The sequence below is a fragment of the Terrapene carolina genome, unplaced genomic scaffold (assembly GCF_002925995.2).
Source record: "Terrapene carolina triunguis isolate 2854851 unplaced genomic scaffold, T_m_triunguis-2.0 Scaffold552, whole genome shotgun sequence".
Lineage (NCBI taxonomy): Eukaryota > Metazoa > Chordata > Testudines > Emydidae > Terrapene > Terrapene triunguis.
This window is the reverse complement of record NW_020664903.1, coordinates 1,441,273-1,464,113: the sequence shown is the minus strand read 5'-3', so window position 1 is coordinate 1,464,113 and position 22,841 is coordinate 1,441,273.

Sequence of the window (22,841 nt, the reverse complement as noted above, 5' to 3'; positions counted from 1 at the left end):
TGAAACCTACATCTGTCTCTGAGTTGTGAAGAATGTGTGTTAAGGTTATAACAACCAACAAGAATGCACTTTTATGTAGAAAACCATGATTAAATCAAGTCTTCCTGACTAGTGATTTAAATCATGATTTAAATCAAATCCACCCTGCCTGCTGTGCTCTTGCCCCTGGCCCCTTCACTTCAGGGGGGCCCACAAATATGGTTGGCACTGGGCCCACTAAAAGTTAAGCCAGCCCTGACAAGAAATGCTATGCCGTTGACATTTGTCCTCTCCGCTGTAGTAGAGCACATGACCTTCTTCCGTTAGTACTTCTCCATAGTTCTTCCATCTGACATCAGAGATTCCTAGGAGGTGCCAGGTGTATTGCTCCATTTCGTACGTGAGTTCTTTCAACCTCCCTATTTGTCTCAATGTCCTTACATTCCATGTGGCTATGGTGATGTTATCTCTTCCACGGATCCTCTCTGTTGGGGTTACACCAGTAGTATACTTGTCGCGTCTGCCCAGGTGGCACGGTCATTATTAACCCAGGCTGCGATCAATCCGGAATGGACATCGTTGACTTGCTCATCATATGGTGTGTCTTGGGCAAATTTCTAACCTGGCCGAGCCCATCCCTCTCCAGGCAGCCCCCTTTTAGGGACCAAGACTCCACTGTGCTGTGTGCTGGACAAACACAAAACAAAAACATGGTCCTGCCCCCCAGAAGTTTACAATCTAGCCTTTTCAGCTTTGTGTATATAGCCATTCTCTCCTGCTGAACGGACTGTCCTGCCTGGTGTTGTCTTGTCTCTGCTCTGTCATTACATGGACCTACAACAAGCCTGCAGATCCAGGTTTGATCCCGAATACACAGCTCATCATGGGCCAAACGCCCTGAAATTTGGGATAGTGTGGACTTGGGTGGACTTGCTTGAGGGTCAAGACACGAGATTTGGATTTGGATCCATAGTTCGCATCCAGTGGCTCTGCCCATTATAGAGATGTGAAATGTGGACAGCGGATTTCAGTTCTGTGTGGTCTGAAGAGATGAGGTTTGGATTTAGATGTGGTATTTGGGTTTGGATCCCGAGTTCAGATCTGGGGCTTTGGCCCTGTCCATGTTAGAGATAAATAGTTGGGAATTACTGCCCTTCCATGAAACGTGGCCATTCTGACCAACAAGGGGATTAGCATGGAGCCAGTCAAAAATGAAAAGTATATTTCATGGATCATTCGGGGGAAAAAAAGTCATTTTTATAAATTGTTTTTTATGAAAAATATCTAAAGTTCTTTTTTTTGACTGAAAACGTTCATTCTGGTTTTTCGTTTTTGAAGGTGTTTGCCTTACTTTTCTCCATTTTTTCTTTACTTCCCCCACACACACCCGAAAAGAAGGAAAAGGCAGAAGGTGAGAGAAAACACACATACTAGTAAGAAAACAACTTTGAAAAGCTGAGGGGAAGGGAATATTTGTTTCATCCTGAAATTTTGTCATCAAAAAATGAAAAACTTTGATCAAAATGAGAATTTTCTATGAAAATACTTCCAAAAAATGCCCTTTTTGACCAAAGGAGTAATAACAATAGGCTTGGATGGACAGTTGTTGACCAGCTCTAGTGTAGGGATTTGAAGCCCAGGCATTGCAGACCCAGAAACCCAAACTGAAACTGACCCTGCACTTCTTGAAAACCCTAAAGCATCAAGAGCCTTGTGAGTGATGAGAAACCACAACGGTCCTTGAAACTGAGCCATGTCACTAAAGGTATGTCTACACTACGAGAGTAGTTTGATTTTACTTAAATCGAATATGTGGAATCGATATTACAAAGTCGAACGTGTGTATCCACCCTAAGGACAGTAATTCGACTTTGTGAGTCCACACTAACGGGGCAAGCGTCGACATTGGAAGCGGTGCACTGTGGGCAGCTATCCCACAGTTCCTGCAGTCCCCGCTGCCCATTGGAATTCTGGGTCGAGCCCCCAATGCCTTCTGGGGAAAAAAATGTTGAGGGTGGTTTTGGGTAACTGTCGTCATCCAACCGTCACTCCCGCCCTCCCTCCCTGAAAGCGCCGGCGGGAAATCAGTTCGGGCACTTTTCTGGTCAATGACAGCGCGGATGCCACAGCACTGCGACCATCGCTGCAGTTATGGCCGTTGTCAACACCTCGCACCTTATCATCCACCTTTCCCAGAGGCAGATGCTGAGAAATCGGGCGAGGAGGCTACAGCAGCGCGGTGAGGACCTGAAGCCTGAGAGTGGCACAGACCTGTCACAAAGCACGGGACCCCACGCGGAGGACATCATGGTGGCAATGGGTCATGTTGATGTTGTGGAACGGTGATTCTGGGCCCGGGAAACAAGCACGGACTGGTGGGACCGCATAGTGCTGCAGGTCTGGGATGAATCTCAGTGGCTGCGAAACTTTCGCATGCGGAAGGGGACTTTCCTGGAACTTTGTGAGTTGCTGTCCCCTGCCCTGAAGCGCAAGGACACCCGGATGCGAGCAGCCCTGACTGTCCAGAAGCGAGTGGCCATAGCCCTCTGGAAGCTTGCAACGCCAGACAGCTACCGGTCAGTCGCAAACCACTTTGGCGTGGGCAAATCTACCGTGGGGGTTATTGTGATGCAAGTAGCCAACGCAATCGTTGAGCTACTGCTCTCAAAGGTAGTGACCCTGGGAAACGCGCAGGTCATCATAGATGGCTTCGCCGCGATGGGATTCCCAAACTGCGGTGGGGCTATAGATGGAACTCACATCCCTATCCTGGGACCGGACCACCAGGCCAGCCAGTACATTAACAGAAAGGGCTACTTTTCAATGGTGCTGCAAGCACTGGTGGAACATAGGGGACGTTTTACAAACATCAACGTCGGATGGCCGGGCAAGGTTCATGACGCTCGTGTTTTCAGGAACTCTGGTCTGTTTAGACGGCTGCAGGGAAGGTATTTACTTCCCGGACCACAAAATAACTCTTGGGGATGTGGAGATGCCTATAGTGATCCGTGGGGACCCAGCCTACCCGCTAATGCCCTGGCTCATGAAGCCCTATACTGGCGCCCTGGACACAGAAAAAGAACTCTTCAACTACCATCTGAGCAAGTGCAGAATGGTGGTGGAGTGTGCTTTTGGACGTCTCAAGGGGAGATGGAGAAGCTTACTGACTCGCTCTGATCTCAGCGAAACCAATATCCCCATTGTTATTGCAGCTTGCTGTGTGCTCCACAATCTGTGTGAGAGCAAGGGGGAGACCTTTATGGTGGGGTGGGAGGTTGAGGCAAATAGCCTGGCTGCTGATTACGCCCAGCCAGACAGCCGGGCGATTAGAAGAGCCCAGCGGGACGCGCTGTGCATCTGGGAGGCTTTGAAAGCTAGGTTCCTGAGTGAGCAGGGTAACCTGCGACTATTAAGTTTGTTTACAGAGAAGCTGAACCTGCCCCCGTTTCTTTACCCAGTGAATGTTCACTATCCTCTCCAGTTACATACCCCGTTCCCCCCCTTCCAACACACATTTAAAAATAAAATCACTTGAAATTTGTTAATGAACACCGTTTTCTTTATTACTGTTTTCGCGGTAAAGTGTTGAACCTGGGACGCAGACTGTGGTGGGGAGCGGGTGTAGTGTAGTGATGCAAAGGACGCTTGTAAACTCGAGGAATGACAGGCTCCGCACTGGTGGACTGGTTGTTTCAACGGAGCCTGCCACCCCTCCTGTTCGGGACTCTGTGTGGGGGGGCTATGTGACTTTGTGGCAGGGGGAGGACGGTTACAGATCCCCTGCTGCGTGGCTCTGTGATCCAGGATAAGGACCGCTGCATATGATCTCTAACCGCCCTCCCCCGCCACAAAGTCACATAGCCCCCCCACCCACAGAACATGAAAACCACCTCCCAGACTGACCAGGGTAACTAGTCACTGCACTGTGTGTGTGCCCTGCTGCTGTCCTGTCCAATTACCAACCCCCTTCCCCCCCTTCAAACAGACTCTCCTCTAAAAGAACATGATGGAAACAGTAATTAACAGAAACGTATTTTTTATTAGCAACAACACAGTTAGGGGATAAAACTGGGACGGGGGCTTGGGTGAGGCGGGAAGGAAAGGACTTATCAAATTTTGGGGAATGACAGCCTTCTGGTACTTGAGCGGTCTGCAGGGGTGGAGTGAGAGTTTTCACGGACTCTGCCGCCCCTCCTTCTTGGGACTTTGGGTGAGGGGGGTATGGGACTTTGTGGCGGGGGAGGGCGGTTAGAGATAGACTGCAGCGGGGCTCTGTCCTCCTGCCTCCGGTCCTGCAGAACATCCACAAGGCGCCGGAGCGTGTCCGTTTGCTCCCTCATTAGTCCAAGCAGCGTTTGAGTCGCCTGCTGCTCTTCCTGCCGCCACCTCTCCTCCCGTTCCATGTGTGATCGGTGGATTTGGGACAAGTTCTCCCTCCACTGGGTCTGCTGGGCTGCCTGGGCTCGGGAGCAGCCCATAAGTTCTGAGAACATGTCCACCTGTGTCCTCTTCTTCCTACGCCTAATCTGCGCTAGCCTCTGGGAGTGTGATGCCAGGGTAGGTCGGGAGACAGTCGCAGCTGTGGGATGGGAAAAAGGGAGTGAATTCTTCAGAAAGATAATTTTTTTTGTGAACAAAGAACATAGTCTTTCTCTGTGAACAAGACCATGCACAGCACCTATCACATGCGCACTCAGGACAAGGTCGAATTTTCGGCCTTCGCATTCAGTGCCTGGGATCTTGCAGTGCAGATCAGACAAGCGGGGCAGGACAGCGGAATTTGGGTAACAGGCTGACATGGTAAGCCGTAGACTTGTGGCTGCTTAAAACTTTAATAATAGCACTGGCCTCCTTTCACGTTCAAAGCAATGCCAGTCCCTGCTGCCAGCAATCCAGCAAGCATGAACTCTGCCCCTGTCCCACCCCCTCGCGGCTGTCCCAGGGAAAGATCCCTGTATGCTGCTCCTCTCCCGCCTCCCCCGCGTGGCTGTAAACCGCCGGTTACAGTTCTGTAAAGGAACAGGCAAGCAGTCCCAATACTAACATTCCCCTACCTAATTCAAAGCAGGTCACCGTGAGCGACATCACTCTGATGAGGATTTCAGAGACAGAGAAAGAAAGGATGCTTCGGGAAAGCCTGCAAAGACCAGGGCCGTATGCCGCCATGCTCTGCAAGGCAATGATACCCGAGTACTTGATTGTCTCCTGGCGCGGAAACGTTTCCTACCACGGAGGACCCAATAAGGCCGCTCTCCCCAGGAACCTGATGCAAAGGCTTTCCAATTACCTCCAGGAGAGCTTCGTGGAGCTGTCCCAGGAGGATTTCTGCTCTATCCCCAGACATATAGACCGGATTTTACTGTAGCTGCACTGGCAGGGACTAAACAGTAGAGCGCCTAGGGCAAACCCATTATGCTAAACCGGACATTGTTAGGTTTTTTTCAGTAGTTGCACTGCCAAGGACTGAAACGTTAAGCGCCTAGGGCAAACTAATCATGAAAAACCCATTGTTAATATTGTTAATATTCCTGTTCTGTTAAAAATAAATGTTTACATGTTTAAAACACTTACTGACTGATCCTTCCCCTGATTCTGTGTCCGGGTTAACGCCTGGGGACGGTTGGTAGGGGATCTCTGTAAGGGTGATGAAGAGATCCTGGCTGTCGGGGAAATCAGCGTTGTAAGCGCTGTCGACTGTCTCGTCCTCCTCATCTCCTTCCTCATCTTCCCCGTCCGCTAACATGTCCGAGGAACCGGCCGTCGACAATATCCCATCCTCAGAGTCCACCGTCAGTGGTGGGGTAGTGGTGGCGGCCGCACCTAGGATGGAATGCAGTGCCTCGTAGAAACGGGATGTCTGGGGCTGGGATCCGGAGCTTCCGTTTGCCTCTTTGGTCTTCTGGTAGCCTTGTCTCAGCTCCTTGATTTTCACGCGGCACTGCGTTGCATCCTGGCTGTATCCTCTCTCTGCCATGGCTTTTGAGATCTTCTTGTAGATCTTTGCATTCCGTCTTTTCGATCGCAGCTCGGAAAGCACGGACTCATCGCCCCACACAGCGATCAGATCCAAGACTTCCCGATCAGTCCATGCTGGGGCCCTCTTTCTATTCTGAGATTGCATGGCCATCTCTGCTGGAGAGCTCTGCATCGTTGCCAGTGCTGCTGAGCTCACCACGATGTCCAAACAGGAAATGAGATTCAAACTGCCCAGACAGGAAAAGGAATTCAAATTTTCCCGGGGCTTTTCCTGTGTGGCTGGTCAGAGCATCCGAGCTCAGACTGCTGTCCAGAGCGTCAACAGAGTGGTGCACTGTGGGATAGCTCCCGGAGCTATTAGCGTCGATTTCCATCCACATCTAGCCTAATTCGACATGGCCATGTCGAATTTGGCGCTACTCCCCTCGTTGGGGAGGAGTACAGAAGTCGAATTTAAGAGACCTCTATGTCGAACTAAATAGCTTCGTTGTGTGGACGGGTGCAGAGTTAATTCGATGTAACGGTGCTAAATTCGATATAAACTCCTAGTGTAGACCAGGCCTAAGAAGCTTTAGTACAGCAGCTGGTCAGGAACTTAAAACATTTTTTGTTGTTGTTGGAGCATTCAGTTCCTTGAAACTGAAACTTGTCACGGGAATGAGCCAGCTTTGATGGGAAAAGTTCACAGCTTCAGGGTGGAATTTCTGGGCAGACAGTGAACCCACCTGTGTGTAGCCAAATGGTTAGGACGCTCATCTAGGGAGATGTATGTTCAACTCCTGCGGTAGTGAATATTTAATTATTTCTACAGGAGAGTTTGAGAGCGCCTCACCCCCTATAGCATGGTGTCATTGTGGGCATTCACCTGGGATGCACAGGTTCAAGGCCCTGCTTCAATTCTGGTAGAGCAGGGATTTGAACCTGGGTTTCTTATCTCCCCAGTGAGTGCTCTAACCACTGGGCAATTGGCTATTCAGGGATTTGCTCTGTTTTTTTCCCCCACCAAAAAATAACCTCAAAAAGTCTGTTTCATCCCACTGTGAAACAGGAACATTTTCACAGGATGGGAAAACCATTTCTCACCCAGCTGTGTGGCCTAGTGGATAGAGCACTGGACTGGAACTTAGAATCCAAGTCTCCTATTCCCTGGTCTGCTGGGTGAACTTGGCCAAGTCATTTCCCTGCTGCGTGCCTCAGTTTCCCCATCAATACAATGGGGATAAAGCCGCTCCCCTCCTTTGTAAAGCACTAGCTGAGTTATGCATGGACAGGACATCACAGGAAACTATGCAGAAGAGTAATATGGTCACTGGGTTGTCACACAATAAACTCTGTAAGTAGCTTGAAAAATACAGATGTGATATTTATAGCCCAGCTGTGTGATAACAGCTCTGTCTCCCGTCTGTTTGCATCCATAAACAGAGAATGTGGGAGAAAGGTTTTAACAGCCTGAGGGTCTGATGATTGACCATACTACTAGTAAGCAGCAAAGGGATGATAATAATAGTTTGATGTTACACTGTCATGTGGTTGGTTTATACAACATGTGTGACAGAGAAACTATTTTAGAAATGGTTTAAAATCTCTTACTGGCATTATTTTTCATCTTCCTCCTCCTGTAAAACCAGTTTCCCTGAGTACCGTGGGCTGGATCCTCAGCTAGCACAGACGGGCATAGCTCCATTAACTTCAGTGTACCTACGCCAACATATGCAAGCTGAGATCCAGATCCCTGTCTTTAGCCCTGATGGCTTGCCAGATTTTAAGCCATAATCTGGTTGCAGTTCCAGGACTGAATATTACCTATCATGCACCTCAGACCAGTGAAACTTTGGGGGGAAACTGCACATTTTTGTGGGGAGGGAAGTAGGTTTGCTGAGAGGTTTGGAATGTTGGAGGTAGTCCCAGCAGAGAGAGGACGGTGGGCAGAGTACAGGTGAAGTTGCTAAAGGTGGATGATAAAGGCAGGTGATTATATGGATATCGTTTCCACAACATGTGTAGATTAACCACACCTGCACGTATCCCTGTTGTTAGAGCTCATCGGAAAATGGAATTTTCTGTTCCACAAGAAATGCCAACATTTTGAACAAAACGGCAAAAATCCTCAATTTCTTGTGCAATGAAAATTCCAAACAGATTTCAATTTGGGATTATCAAACTGTTTAGACAATGTCAAAATATTTTCTTTAGATAATGTCAAAACATTTAGTTTTGATAAGGTAAAAATGCTTTGTTTGCATATTATCAAAACACTGTAATATAATGATCAGTGTTCCTGGGTACTACAATAATTATAAAATAACAATGATTTATTTTATATATCAGAAAAATGTATCTGTAGATACAATATTAAAATTTGATATTTTAAAGTCATGTGAAAGTCAAGAGGAAATGAATCAAAACAATGTCAAAACAAAACATTTTACCTTGTTGAAACAAAATATTTCACTGTTACCAAACCGAGAGAGTCAAAATGATTCATTTAGACTTTTCCCCATCAAATTTTGTTAAAATGGACACGTTCCCATGAAATGTCTCATTTTCAACTAAATGGCATTTTCCGTCAGAAATTTTGTGACCAGCTCTGTGCATTCCAGCAAATCCTGGTTAACCGAACCTGCTAATCAAATCATGGTGAGTTGCCATCCTGAACATCAGCGTTCGTCCCATGTAACTCCCACGCTTATGCAAAAGTTCCTGAAACTATCTAGCTGATTGGCTTGCAATTAGGGTGACCAGATGTCCCGATTTTATAGGGACAGTCCCGATTTTTGGGTCTTTTTCTTACATAGGCACCTCCTGTCCTGATTTTTGACACTTGCTGTCTGGTCAGCCTACTTGCAATGGATGTAAACAGAGAGGGTTAATTGAATTCAGTGGATTTACACCAGGGCTGAATTTTGCCTAGAGACTGAAATTCACCCCAGGCCTATGGACAACACAAGTTGTGTGCAACAATGAAATCCCACTTAATCTTAGATTCCAGGGGTACCCTTGTGCTGGTTCTCTGCACTAGGAGGGTTCCTCCCAGAGAGAGAGGTTTAGATGGGACTCTGCCACACATATTAGTGCCACAAATGTGGCAGAACTCACTGCGCCTTGGTTGGAATATGCCAGGCATGAGCCTATGACATCTGATGCCCTACCCCTGGGAGGGCTTGTGCAAAGTCCAAGCACTGGGGATGGATGTTGGATTAATAGATCCATATAGATTTTAAACCAGAGAACTTCATGCAGTGATTCCTGTACTGAGCCTATAACTAGAACAGATCTTTTAGAAGGGGTCTAGACTCCATGTAATGACTCCAAGTGATGGCGCGTCCAGCACATGTCTAGCGAAGTTGTTCCAATCGTTAACAACGCTCCTTGTTAAGTGTTGTGCCTGTATGGCTTGGAAATGAATCATTTACTCCTGGTTTTGGCACATCCATAGCTGTTAATTTCACTTCCATGGAAAAGGGTAACTATAGGACACAGCCTGCCTTGTGGGTCCAGTGTGTGACCATGTGTCTGTGTTATGATTCATTGGGCTGGGAATGTAGAAGATGTTGAGTCCTGGCCGTAGGGAAAGATCACACTTTATGCTGAGTCAATGGGGGTGTGTGTGTTGCTCAAGGGACAGACTGTGTGCCTGAGTGTGAATGCGGTTTTCATTCTGTGTGTGTATATTTATTTGTGTGTATCAGCGTGGCTGTGGCCACATGCACAATCTGTGCACCTGTGTGCATGTGTCTCCTGTTGTGCATGTGCGGTGCCCATCCATGAGTCTATCTGTCAATCTGCTTTTGCAGCACAGTTGTTGTTAACTTCCCCCCAGCCCCTGCTCCTCGGAGGCAGGAGTGAGCTCTGAGTTACTGGGGGGACATGCTGCATTATGAATATCTGGTCGGGCTCTTTGGCCTGGTTCTAGCATGCAGAATGCAAGGCTCTGACCCACAGTAAGTAGCTTTGGAGTAGAATGCAAGCAAACGGATGTTTTCTGGCCTGGGCTGTGCAGTATGGTGGCCAATGGGATAGAGGCAGAATCCGGAACAAGAAGGGATGCTACCTACCAAACACTTCCCTTGAGCTTCAGAATCAGACACTCTCATACCAGTCAGTCTTTGCTTATGCCAGCTCATCAGGGCAAGAATCCAAGTGGAATTCTAGGGCAGGCTCAGAGGTGGGGAATGGCCAGGCGAGGTGACTCCAGGACGGGTGAGGGGAATGCTCAGGGGAGGTCTGGACAAAATGGGGTGGGAAGGGGCTAGGACAGTGGTTCTCAACCTTTCCAGATTACTGTACCCCTTTCAGGAGTCTGATCTGTCTTGCTTACCCCCAATTTTCACCTTACAAAATCGGATACAAAAGTGTCACAGCCTTCTATTACTGAAAAACTACTTCCTTTCTCATTTGGTTTGTATGATATTATAGTTTGTACTCACTTTGCTAGTGTTTTTTATGGAGCCTGTTGTAAAACTGGGCAAATAGCTAGATGAGTTGATGTACCCCCCGGAAGACCTCTGTGTACCCCCAAGGGTACATGTACCCCTGGTTGAGAACTACTGGGCTAGGATGCTGTGGGACAGCATTGGCCTTCCGCTTCTCTTGCTTACCCCTTTACTGTTACAAGTGTGGCTGGGTAACAGGATATTCTATTACATCACCTGCAATGGTGATATTTGGGGTGCCATTGCCTTCTTCTAGACCATGGTGTAGGCTGCTCTTACAAGGAGCAGCCCCTCAACACAGCTCCCTGGCTGGTGATGGCAGAAGTGGGATCCACAGCAGGCATGTGTCTGGTACATTTCACATATGTTTGCTTCACTCAGGGAATTTCGTTCCCTGAGCTGAGCCTTCAAGGAACCTGCCAGTTGCAATCGCCAAGGGGGAAGTTTGCTTTCTCCAGTACCATCATATGAAGAGGAAGCAGCTGGAAAGGAAACCACAGGCAGTTTCTATAGAGTTTTATTAACCTGGCACATGTGACAGGGCTTCTGTTTTCTGGTTGCCCCAACCAACTGCTGAGTCTCTGTGATTGCAAGGTCTGCTGATGATTTTTGGGGCTGGATAATGGGAGGACGTGGGGTGGGGTCAAGGAGGGTACCAGGGCTATGAATGCCATATGGTGTGACAAAGGGGGGTTGACCACTTCAAGGCCAGGGGGCCTGGGGCTGGTCAGCCCTGTTCTGAAACCAAGCCCCTTTAAGAACAGGTGACTAGGCCTGATAGAGGGGATGATCAGACCCAGCTGGGAAGGGGTCAGGTGAGTGCCTGATGAGCATCTGATTCTTATAAAGGCTGAAAGAGCTCAGCTGAGGGGGCCAGCTACAGGAAATAGGTTGGCAGGGGACAGCTCCTGAATGGTTTTATCTGGAGGTTTGCTGAAGATGGTTGTGCATGGAGACGGGATGTATTGTGTTAATTGGGAGCAGGTTTCTAACAGGATTTGTAACTCTGAAGCCACAGGCAGGGTGTGGATGGCCAACAGCATGGTGTGCGGCTGTTGCTTCTATTGGCTGGTGTTAGACCATGACGGGGGGGAGGGGGGCAAAGAGGCCTTGCTTGCCACCATGTTGTTTACAGCCTGTAGGTTGGGGCCAGGTGCTGGATGCCAAGGAGAGAGGAAACTAATGTGTGAGGAGAAAGGGAATCACATTACCTGATGTAACTTAGAGAAGGTTGGATAGCCATCTGTCTTGAGTGGTTTAGATACACGTTGGCAGGGGGTTAGACTAGACGGCCCTGTTAGTCCCTTCTAACCCTATGATTCTATTATGTGAAGGGGTCCACATGAGAATGGCCATACTGGGTCAGACCAATGGTCCATCTAGCCCAGTATCCTGTCTTCACTCCCTCTGAAGCATCTGGTACCAGTCACTGTGGGAACAGAACAGAGCAATTCTTGAGTGATCCGTCCCCTGTCATCTAGTCCCAGCTGCTGGTAGTCAGAGGCTTAAGGACACCAAGAGCATGGGGTTGCATCCCTGCCCATCTTGGCTAATAGCCACTGATGGACCTATCCTCCATGAACTTAGCTAATTCTTTTTTTTTGTTTTTAACCCAGTTATAATTTTGGCCTTCACAACATCCCCTGGCACTGAGTTCCACAGGATGACTGTGTGTTGTGTGAAGTACTTCCTTGTATTGCTTTTTAAACCTGCTGCCTGTTAATTTCATCAGGAAACCCCTAGTTCTTGTGTTACACGATGGAGAAAATAACCCTTCCCTAGTCACGTTCTCCACACCAGTCATAATTTTATAGACCTCTATCGTATCCCCCCTGAGCTGCCACAAAAGCAGCTGGCCATGCACCAAGGGGCTTAATGCAAAGACAAAGTAGGGGGAGGAGACAGTGGGATCCAATTGTCCGTGTGTGTAGCGTGGGCTCTTCACCACGGACTATAGGGGAGCTGGTGCTGTAGCAGCTTTGCTTTTATCTTGGGAGATCCAAGGTTCAATCCCTGCCGATGACCAAGATGCCTATCGTCATGCAGTCCTTACTCAGGAATGCCTCCTGATGACCTCAGCCCTGGTTTTGCCCAAATAAGAACATCAGGCTTTCGTTTCTCCCTTGGGGGGGTGGGGATTCCATGCCTGATGGAAGAAAAGACTGAAGCTTTAATTTGGGGGAAATGACTTCAAGCCCTGCTTCTTCCCCCTACTTAAGCAATGACAACCTTGCTGCAAGGCATTAGGGGATTTACTGCTGCTCTGGAGGAAGTGACTAATCCTAGTGATGTGTCATTAGACCCTGGGAGGGGTCCCCCTTTTGGCTCCTGAGAACTATTTTTAAGTAATTTCCCTATTCCTTTCTAGCGTGGGGCATGTGATTAATAGAATCCAAGGCCAGAAGGGACCAGTGTGATCATCTAGTTTGACCTCCTGTATAGCATAGGGCATAGAAGTTCCCCAAAATAATTCCTAGAGCAGAGCTTTTGGGAAAATATCTGGCCTTCATAGGCACCAACTTCTGCTGGCGCTGGTGGGTGCTCGACCCCCCTCTGCCCCTGGCCCCGCCCCAACTCCACCCATTCCCCGCCCCCAACCCCGCCTCCTCTCCCGAGCTTGCTATGCCGCCAAACAGCTGTTTGGTGGCAGCAAGCACTGGGAGGTAGGCGGAGGAGCGGGGATGTGGCACGCTCGGGGGGGGGGGAGGAGGAGGAAGAGAAAGAGGTGGGGGGGTGGGGGGTGAGGGGAGCTTGGCTGCTGGTGGGTGCAGAGCATCCACTAATTTTTTCCCCATGGGTGCTCCAGCCCTGGAGCATCCACAGAGTCAGCGCCTATGCTAGCCTTTATTTAAAAATTGTCAGTGATGGAGAATCTACTGCAGCCCTTGGGAAATTGTTTGAACTATTAAAAATTTACACCTTATTTTCAGTCCAAGTTTGTTTAGCTTCAACTTCCAGCCATTGGATCAAGTTACACTTTTCTCGAAAGAGACCGTTATTAAATATTTGTTCCCCACGTAGGTGCTTGTAGACTGTAAATAAATCACCCCTTACTGTCTCTTTGTTAAGCTAAACAGGTTGACTTCTTTGAGTCTATCACTGTAAGGAAAGTTTTTAATCCTTTAATCATTCGTGTGGCTTTTCTCTGATCCCTCTCCAATTTATCAACAGTCTTCTTGAATTGTGGGCACCAGACCTGGACACAGGATTCCAGCAGTGGTCACATCAGTGCCAAATACAGAGGAAAAATAACCTCTCTACTCCCACTCGAGATTCCTCCGATTATGTACCCAAGGACTGCATTAGCCCTTTCGGCCAGAGCATCACACTGGAAGCTCATGTTCAGCTGATTATCCACCATAACTCCCATTCTTTTTCCCCCAGAGTCACTGCTTCCCAAGATGGAGTCCCCCACCCTGTATCTATGGTCTACATTCTTTGTTCCTAGATGTCTACATTTACCTTTAGCTGTATTGAAAAGCATATTGTTTGCTTGTGGCTGGTTTACCAAGTGATCCTGACCTGTCCTTTTCATTATTTACCCCTTCCCCAATTTTTGTGTCTTCTGCCAACTTTATCAGTGATTATCTTACGTTTTCTTCCAGGTCATGGATAAAAATGTTAAGTAGCATAGGACAAAGAGACGACGCTTGCAGGACCCCACTGGAAACACCTCCACTCAGTGATGATTCCCTGTTTTACAATTATATTTCGAGACATATCAGCCAATTTTTAATCCATTTAATATGTGCCATGTTCATTTTATATCACCCTAATTTGTAATGAAAAAGTCATGTAGTACCAAGTCAAACACCTTACAGAAGTCTAAATATATTACATCAGTACTATTGCCTTTATCAGTTGAGCTTGTAATCTCATAAAAATATTAAATTAATCTATTTTCCACAAACCCGTGTTGATTTGCATTGATTACATGACCCCCCCTTTAATTCTTTATTAATCAATTCCCATATCAGCCCTTCCATTATCTTGCCCAGAATTGATGTCAGACCGACAGGCCTATAATTACCCGGAACATCTCATTTATCTTTCAAAAATATTGGCACAACATTATCTTTCTTCCAATCTCCTGGAACTTATCCAGTGTTCCAAGACTTACTGAAAATCAACACTAACAGTCCAGTGAGCTCACCAGCCAGCTCTTTTAAAACTCTTGGAGGCAAGTTATCTGGACTGGCTGATATTTAAAATGTCTAATTTTAGGAACTGGTATTTAACATCCTCCTGTGCTACTAGTGGAATGGAAAGAGTGTTATCATCATTATATATGATATGATATAACTATTTTCCCCAAATTCAGAACAGAGATATTTGTTGAATGTTTCTGCCTGTTCTGCATTATTACTGATAATTCTAACATGTCCATACGCTAATGGACCAATATCACTGTTAGGATTCTTTTTATTCCTTATACATTTTTTTAAAAAACCTCCTTATTGTCCTTAACTCTGCTAGCCTTAGATTTCTCCTTGTGTCCCTTTACTTCCCTTATCAATATTCTACAGGTTTAAGCTTCTGATTTATATTCATTACTATTGCTGATGAGGTCCCCAATGCACCATTTAATCAGCGGACTGGGCCAGTGCTTAATTTGTGCCAGGGCTGAGCTTGGCAGTTCATAGCCCCGGCACCTCTGGGCTTGACATGTCAGTTATGAACGTAAAAATATTGCTTGAGCCCTGCTACCTCTTTCATTACAGATAAAGCACTGGTCTGAGCATGCCTAGAGTTTCTAGCAACTAAATCCCCAGCCACTCTTGGCCAGTCTGTTCATCAGACACAGATGGTCCAGTTCTCTGAGAATTTTTTATATCTCTATCACAACTTAGTGATGTTCCTGTGGGAGCTCTTGGAGGCACATCCTTCCATCTACCTAACCAACCAACCACAGCCAGGAGCAGCAGTCTGAGTACTGGACACTGGAGATTGGCCATAACAAGAATCATTTCTCCTGCACACGTCAAGGGTTCAGAAACAAGATGCTTAGATGCCACAGTAGTGAGGGTGGGATTGGACTGGATAGAAAATAGGACATGGATCCTGATTTTGGCTTTGACTTTGCAAACTCTGACTGATGGGCAAACCTTACAGTGTCTGAAGGTTTAGTGAATCCTATAGATCTGTGCTGACTTGGACCAGCCGAGGATCCTGCCCAGTTTCTTTAACAAGGTTTTGGTTGAATAAGACCCTTTTGCGTCATGTGTTACGTTAAGATTCCACTTATAAACAGCGTTCTGGCAGATGGCACTGTCTCACACAGTCTTCCCAGTTCTCTCTCTTAGCATGCGAGCAAGGTTTTTGTCTGGAGGAAATGCTTCTGGTGAATTTATTCTGTGCCTTGGTTTTCCTGGGAACCTGGCATTGGTGTTGCGCTGAGATTTCTGGGAGAAGAAATTGTCCTGCATGCTGTTTGACCACTGCTGTGCCAGGACTGGCATATATGGAAATAAAACAAGTTACTTTGACTACACCTAGACTCTGAATCACTGATTTGTCCTCCATTGGGAAGCTGACCTGTAAAGTCCCAGAATTTGTCTATCATTTGGCAGAGGGCTGACTCTGGTGTCCGAAGAAGGGGTAACAGTAGCTTATAAATTAACATATGATTAACAGATGCCATAAGCATATAACAGATATGTCCAGAATGTATAGATGGCTTTAAGCATATTGGAAGGTCTTCTAGATTGTTATAAGTATCAACCCATGGTACTCTGACAGTCTATAACAATTTATTACATCTATTAATCACTTAAAAAGAGTTAATAAATGACTTGTAACTGGAATCTTAATACAACGTGCAGCCTGTTTTTAGTTTCACAAGGCATCGTTCCTCAAATTTAAGCCACTGTTTTTCTAGTAATGAATTTTCTGAAAGTCATGTTTCTAACTACCATCCTTGGAAGCCTGTTCTCGAGTAACAGGAAAGAGCCTCGGATAAATAACCGTTGCTCATGTTTCTTAGGCTTTCGTGGCAATAAATTAAGAGGGAGGCAACATTTTCCGTGGCATTCTGTTCTAATTGGGGATACCTGGGTAGGAGCTGAATGGGACTTTCTAGTTGGATGCTCTTGTGAGATCTGGCAAAGGGCTAACAAAAGGGAGAGTGGAGAACAATGGTGAGGAATGTTCTAGGAAAGGAAGAAATGCCTATGGAAGTGGAGTACTGGCTGCCTAGATGCTATGGTGATGGGCAGATAGATAATACTTTGCAATTACATCCTCAGAGCTCTTAAAAACATTAATTTGTCTTCACCCCCCCAGGCAATAAAGTATCATTATCCCCATTTTGCAGAGGGGGAAACAGTCCTGCAGAGGAATGGGGCCTGATCCAACTGCTATGGGAGTCTTTCCATTGCCTCGAATGGCAGTTGGATTGGGCTGTAAGTGATCTATCCCAAGCCTTATGATTTAATTGTATTCCAGTAGTGCCTAGCAGCCCCAGCCATGGACCAGGACCCTACAGTGCTAGGTGCTGTACAAACACCAAACAAGAAGACCTTGGCCCAAAGAGCTTCCAATCTACGTAGGTGACAGAGGGAGTCAGTGGCAGGACTAGAATGGAGCCTCTGATCCTCCTGGCTCTCAGTTCAATGCTTAACTCATTAGTGTGTGTTGCATCTTGACAAAGATGGGCCGAATTCTGCTCTGTGTGATGCCAGTGCAACTCCACTGCTGTAAATGAGAAGAGAATTTGGCCTAAGTGTATATAAGCTGCACTCCTTGCTGTAACGTGGTCTGTCTTCTCAGTTACCCCCTAGTCAAATTCTGTCGCCAACCCGTTACACCAGTGCAGGAATCGACTGCAAGCACATTAACCTGTAAAATGCCAATACCCAACATTAGACCTTGCACAGTCAAGGAAATGGGGTTGTCAGACCATTCTGCAAACACAACAGAGCAAAGCCAGCTCCCAGCTGTGTCATGGAAGGAACCATTTATTCTGTAGAGAAATGCCAGGACCCCAACCCCTTTGCAGTGCTCTGGGCAGCGGGCAGATGCTGGAAGAGTCCCTGGTGCTGCCTGACCTGTACAATAGCCCTGACCCTGAGATTTTGGCATCTCCTTTGAGGGCTGTAATGGAGTCTCTCAGCTAACCTTACTCTGACTTAAATCTGTTCCAGGCCCTGGGGGGCAAAGAAGGATTCTGATTATGCATCAGGTTCCTTTGAACTCCTATCTGGTGCAGCAGATTGTGCACCAATGCAAGTCCAGATTTCCTCTCCCTCATCGCTGCTGTCATCATATGAGGAGGAGGCTTTCTTCTCCTCCTTGTACTGACTCCCTCAGGGTCACCATGGAGACACACAATGAGGAACCCTCATGACCGGATGTTTATTGCACAGTGCCCATTTAGAAATCTAAGCAGGACGGCTACGGGGTCATAGATGACAAATGAGTTCCACTGTGTTGCAGCATTGTGTGGTATTTTGAACCATGACATTGCATTGATGTGTGCGGAAATTATGTTACTGTGATGCAGTGTGAATCTAATCTTATCTAGATATCATCCCCGTAGACATCCCCCTACCCTGCTATGGATTATTTAGCACCAATCCCCGTGACAGCTAACGTAGTACCTGCGTGGTGATACTACATTATCATCAAGTAATGACTAGCATGACATGAAGACACCTCATCCTAGTGTCAGACTGCCTCCTGAATCTACCTCACAACAGCTCAAGGCCCAGAATAAATCCAAGAATCATTAATAGCCCTGCAAAATGAGTTTGGGGGAAAATATGAAGTAGAGTCATGATGGTGAGGACTGTCCCATGCAGCTTTACGATGGGTGGAGATCTTTACGTACATGCGGAGACTGATCAGGTGTTTTGTTTGGTAGTGTCTGGTGTTTGAATTGCTGTTACTGGGAGGTGATATCATGCACTTGGCTTAGGTGTATGTCCCTGGGCCCGGGCACATAGGCAGAGTTTGCTTACCAGAAGTTAGTTCTGTAGGGTGGGATCTTCAAAGGAGCCAACGTGGCTTTGGTGCACATGTTCCGTTGACTTTTTTTTTAATGGGATTTGTGCTCCTAAGTCACTTAGGTGTTTTTTGAAGATCTACCCCTTGAAGCCAACGGAGGGACTTGCCCCCACTTCAGTGGGCTCTGGATCAGGCTTTGCAGTAGTACATCCTCTCTGCTAAATGTCATGCTCCTCTGGCTATCACAGCAACCACCCGTACGTCCCAACTATGACTTTCCATACATCCAAGTGGCGTTGCCCAGCTTCCGTTCCCCCAGGGCCAACCCAGCGTGAGAAAAGCAGAGAGGAGAAGGGTGCTGAGGATGGAAACCCAAATTGCCTTCCAAGAATGGAGGGAGGCTGAGCTCACACGGCCCTCTGTGGAATGTTCAGCGCACTAAGACCCTGATCCAAAGCCCATGGAAGTGTCTCCGTGGACGTCACTAGGTTTTGGATGAAGCCCTTAGCTATTCCAATAAGAGGTGCCTTAGATAGGTTGGATCGGCTTTGCTTTAGGAATGATAAACAGTTTCAATAGCGAATGGACAAAATCTTGCCGCTCTCCACTTAGCCAGAGCGATTCCCAAGGGATCTCTATTCATCATGCCATTAACAACAAAACATGGGCAGAGCCAGCATGCTGCTAGTTTTATGAGGTGAATCTAGGCCCAGTGTCATGTAAAATAATATTTTTAAGAGGTTTGTTCACTGGTCCTTCGGTCTAATGAATCTGCTGTCGGGGATCCAAAACACTGGACCACAAGATATAAAAGTTGAGTCATAAAGAGACAGAATCTATGATCACAGCCATATTAGAACAGAGTTAGCCTTTCAAATGGCCTAGTTAAACAAGGAGCAGGCAAGATTAGCTTGCTTTCCCTCTGCAATTTATCATTCCACGCATTGGAGATGTGACCGGTGGGGAATAATCCATGTTCACCTTAATTTTCTCTGCTATTTAAATGGGCACGTGATTTTCTTTCCAAGTGTGGCTCTTGTCTCATGGTTACTGAAGGACACTGGGAGCCAAGCTAGTTCCGGTTCTTGGCAGTGCCACTGTCTCGCTGCAGGACCTTGGATAAATCAGTCCCCTGCCTCAGCATCTCCAGCTGTAAAACAGAGATGATATTTCTCGGTTTCACCCGGATTTTGTGATCCTTACAGCATGGGCCAAAGTGAGCTCTCGGTGACACGGTGTAAATCAGGAACGATCCGAGGGAAGAGAACCAAGAGCATTGGAATTGTGTCCTGGCAGCGTGTGATTGTGCGGCAAGGATTACACAGGAGCTTCCTTTTTTGGTTGCTGCCTTTTACTGGAGTGAAGCCAGAAAGCCTTGATAGGGCCGTTGAGTGTCTTGTGTCTCTCAGCTGGCCTCCCCACTAAGGCCCTTTCTCTGTTCGTGGCCTACTAAGCAAAATCCTTCCCTCTGGGTTTGCTCTGGTCCTTTTCCCTGCCTGACAACCCTTTAAACCTGGGCCAGAGGAGCGAGGGGTGTGTTGGGGCTGGACAGGCTCTTTTAGAACCGATCCTGTAGAGGAACAAGGAGGGGGATAGGTTGGCATCAGGAGCAGAGAAAGGGAAAGAGAAAGTGTCAGCCTGGGAAATCTACAGTGAGGAAAGAGCCCAGGGCCGAGGGGATGTGACTGCTGGACTGACCAGGCCCACATGTAGCGAAATCCTTTGCCAAGAGAGTGCATTGGCTTAGAACAAATCCAGGCGTGGGGTCCGCTCTATGGTCTGAAAAGAGGGAGGTACGTAAAGATGGCACAGAGCCTGTCACTTTCCCTTAGTGGGGAGCCAGGGGATTTTCCTCTGGGAGGTGTTGGGAGAGGATAAAGGGATGACACCCACAACTTAACACTTTGGCCCAGATCCTCAAAGGTCTATATTGAGTCCCCAGAAGGTCATGTGCTAAGATCCAGAATGCCGGGGTCGGGGATGCTTGCCCAGAAAGTATTGCTGTTCACGCAACTAAGAGCAGGGCTAGAACCAGCCAGGCTGCTGGCTCTGTGCATGCACACATGATATGCACTGAGGTGGATAACTCACTTGCAGCTGCTCACCCACATTGGGCTGAGTGTAATCCGTGCATCTCTGTAGTGAAGCCAGGCTCTTGGACCCAGTTCCCAGCTGCCTAATACCTTTCTGGGACCTGGGCCGAGGCGTCTCTACCCTTCTGAAGTCCTATCAGGCTCAGGATGGGAGTCCTCACGCTCTCTCCTGAGTCTGTCTCAGGCAAGAACATGTAGCAATAACCCACCACTGGGCTAACCATCCCCCACAATAGGCTCGCTGCTGCATAAGAACGCTCTCCGCTGCTCGGAGCAGGTGAGGGATCTCTCCGGAGCTCCTGGTTGCTGAGGGAGGAGATGGGCCTCCCGTGATAACCGCTGCCTCTGAGGAACACCAGGCTCCCTCAGACAAAGCAGGCTGCTCTGCCCCTTGCAGCAGCTTGAGCAATGCTTGGAATTCCAGGCAAGCATCCATTTCATTTCAGCGCCAGCCAGGCAGGGCTGCTGGGGAGGGGAGGAATCAGGGATTTTTCTTCTCCAATCTCTGCAGCATGGGTTGTTGGTTTTGGTTTGGGGCTTCCCCAGGGCACCCCCTTGCTCCGGGCAGGGGGCTTTCAGAGGAACCAGATGGGAGACGTTGTCTCACTGTGGGACTTTTTTCATCCAGCTTCGCCCTAAACAGAGGTGGATTTTGTTTTTTGTTCCCCACTCACCCCCCAAGATCTCAGCACCAGGAAGGTCTTCCCCCACCTTCTTCCTGGCTATCCCCTGGAGGAGGGTTTTCCCACACGGAGTGCACTTCACCCGGGGGTGGAGGAGCTACACAAGGCTTTCCTGGCCCTTTAAGCCTTGTGGTGGTGGTGTCCAAACGGGCTGCTCAGGGCACCCTTTGCACCCTCCTAGCCTGCAGACGCCAGCATTCTAGCTCACAAGGGTGAAGGATGGTCTTGTGGATAGGACGTTAGCCCAGGAGCCTCTAGTTCAGTTCGCTGCTCTGCTACAGCCCTCCTGTGTGATCTTGGGCAAGTCCTTCAGCCTTCTGGGCCTCAGGTCCCCATCTGTACAATGGGGCTAAGACAACTACCCCACTTTCTGGAGCTGTGCGGAAGGATAAACATGGTAAGGACTGAGATGCTTGGATACTCCAAGCACAGGGGGCAGATAACTACCCTAGATAGGGCAGGGGACGCTGCCCTGGGTTCTGAGCTTCACTCCCCCTATGCCTCTGCTGCGTGACTTGGGCTCCCAGGTGCTTTGGCACTACTGCTAATCAAGCCAAACGACAAGGGCTTTTTGTAGTTGTTTGTGCAAGTCTCTGCAGTCAGAATGAGCAGCACTTTTCAGCCCATGCGACTTTGTTTTAAATCCAAAGCAGTGTATTTCAGTGTAACGCCTCCCCTACCCCATGGCAGGTTGTAAGACCTCTCTGAGCTAAAGGAACGACTCCCTTTACTAAAGGAGTAACAGTAGTAGGCTGTTATCCTACAGACTTGAATTCAGCTCTGCCACTGAATTGCCTTGTGACCTGGCACAAGCCCCTTTCCCTTATCTGTGCCTTGGTTTCCCCATTGGTTCCACAGGGATAATGATACTCACTTCCACAAAGCCCAGCGAGACCTCTGGCTGGGAAGCACGATAGGTCAAGGTGTTACCAAGACATAATGGAGACTTTTCTCTAACACCAGCAGAAGTTACAGGGCCCGGTGCAGGAATCCCTGGGTGAGGTTCTCCAGCCTGTGTTAGAGGAGATCGGACTAGATGGTCCGAATGGTCCCTCCTGGTTCTAGAATCTATGAATCCTCTCCGTGGTTCAGTCACCAGACGTGGACATGAATCCCACGTGACAGGCATGTTGCCCAGATGCCCCTGAAGCGTGAGGGGCAGGGCAGTGCAGAATCCGGATCTGGCCCGTCGTGGGAGCCCTTGGGTTGTCGGGCAGAACAGGAGCCTCCCTGGGGAGCGAAGGGCCCCATGGCCTGGTTTGCGGCCCAGACTGAGGGTGGGGGTGGGGACAGGCTTGTGCCAAGCTCCATAGTCACTGCTCTGTTCATGGCTCTGGGAGCAGGAGGCTGGCAGCTGGCAGGCTGCAGGTGGCTGATGTAAACAGCCTTCTTTGCAGATAAACAACCAGCCCGTGGAGGACGAGGAGAATCAGTGCCTCTTTGTTTGTGCTATTCTCTGAACCAGCTTCATCCCATCCCTGTCCCAGGAGCCTGCTTTGGGCCTCCACCCATAGTCCCAGCCTGTTTAACCAGGAGGCCCAACCTTGGGGCAAACAGCAGCCTCCCCTTGAGTTAGACGAGAGGGGACAGCTGGGAAATGGGGTTCACAGAGGGCAAAAGGGCTGGAGTCGTCGGCAGGGTTAAATGCGCACAAGGGGGGAATGGTGAGCAGAGAACACCACTGCTCAAGAGGGACCCACCAGGCTGCGCTTGGGTGAATATGTGGGAATAGT